At 38.3% G+C, this 1,533-nt stretch overlaps 1 long non-coding RNA gene across 1 annotated transcript in view; it reads left to right on the top strand.

Moving 5' to 3' along the window:
- Positions 1 to 1,533, top strand: part of LOC106521803 (uncharacterized) — a 248,698-nt gene that overhangs the window by 952 nt on the left and 246,213 nt on the right. The window lies entirely within an intron of this gene.

The raw sequence follows: 1,533 nt of genomic DNA, 5'->3' as shown, positions 1-1,533 counted from the left end.
GGGGGGGGGCTGACTGGGTGGTTGGACATTGTGGGTGGGGATCTGCAGGGCTCGCAGCGAGGCCCTTTGATGTGAAAGATAATTACTTGTGCAGTTAAGATAATTAGCGCTGGGTCCAGAATAAAAGCAAACAAGCGAGAATCATCTCGAGTCGCTTTTAGTTTTGTTCYAAATGTGGTTCATGAGAAACATCCAGGCTGTAGTTTTGAAGAGATTTCCTAAATTTCCGCCAAAAATTGTGACCTTAACGGGTGAGTCAAAAGTCGCAGGACACCCTATTGTGTCAGGAAGAAAAAAAAAAAAGATATTTCTGAATGTCTCAGCTAGTAAGTGGGGGGATCTGTCGGGATCATGGCCGCCATCTTGGATCAACGACCTATTTTTCCAAAGATGGACCCTCTCGTTACTTGTTGGGGTATTCACTTTTTTTTTTTTTTGATTTTGAAATGAGTGTCCTGTGACTTTTGACTCAGCTTTTAGTTACCAAGAACCTGTACCTGATGACAACAGCGTGAGGGCAAAGGTTTTCAACCAGGCTAGGCTAACGGCTAACGGCTAACGCCTGTTCATTGTTTTTCAGGCTTATGAAACAACAGTTTTCTCCAAAACAACATACTAGTATATAAAAGTAACACAGTGGTTCTTAATTCTTTATTATCTGTAGAAACCAGCGTTCTGCGTATAATCACCGGATAATACAAGGAGAAACACTGCGTTGTGTAAAAGAACAAGTATTATCTTACACCTTTTTATTAATCAATAATTTAAAATAGAAAATTTGAATCAAAATCCATTTTTATATTGAAGAAAGAAAAACAAGTACTTCGTTTCTGTGGTGCTTTTTCTTTGAGCTCAATTAATTCTTAAAAAACAAAAACTCAGAAATAGTTTTTAAAAACTCATTGGCACGCCCCCGACAAATCACAGCGCTCCCCCAGGGGGCCGCGCCCCACTACTTGAGAAGCCCTGGTCTAGAAAAAAAAATCAGTTTTCTCTTATTTACAGTGATTTATTTTAGGAGTCGTAACTTTTCTTTCATTTCTGAGAATTATTTTTAGACGAAACGACTCCAGCGATGAATCTTAACTCCTTTAATGAACCGAGGCAGCCCTCCTCAACCTGATTTTCACCAAACTAATTAAAAACAATAGTTTCTAATTTAACCATCAACACAACCTCTCTTTTACCTGAGATCATTTTTGTACTTTTAGAAAATGAAAGTTTTATTTTTTATTGTTGGACAGGTAAGTTCAGGTAATATTTGTAAGAAAATCCACCACAGTTTTGGTTAAATGTTCGTAGATAAGTGATTATTTTAGGAGCTGATGAACCCAAGTTTCATTTCTTGTGTTTTTTTATCAAAATCTTGAAGAAACGGAGCTAATATTTGATGTTAGGTCGTTTCATTTCCCCGTTTGGTTTAATGATGCTTCAAATCAATCTCCTCCGTAGCTGGAGGTTAGAAGACGTGACTCTGCTGAAGGTAAATGTGGAGTTGAGGTGTGTGTGTGTGTGTGTGTGTGTGTGTGTGTG

Source organism: Austrofundulus limnaeus, unplaced genomic scaffold (genome assembly GCF_001266775.1).
Source record: "Austrofundulus limnaeus strain Quisiro unplaced genomic scaffold, Austrofundulus_limnaeus-1.0 Scaffold116, whole genome shotgun sequence".
NCBI lineage: Eukaryota > Metazoa > Chordata > Actinopteri > Cyprinodontiformes > Rivulidae > Austrofundulus > Austrofundulus limnaeus.
The sequence above is the reverse complement of the archived record's forward strand: the minus strand, read 5'-3'. Positions and strand labels throughout refer to the sequence as shown.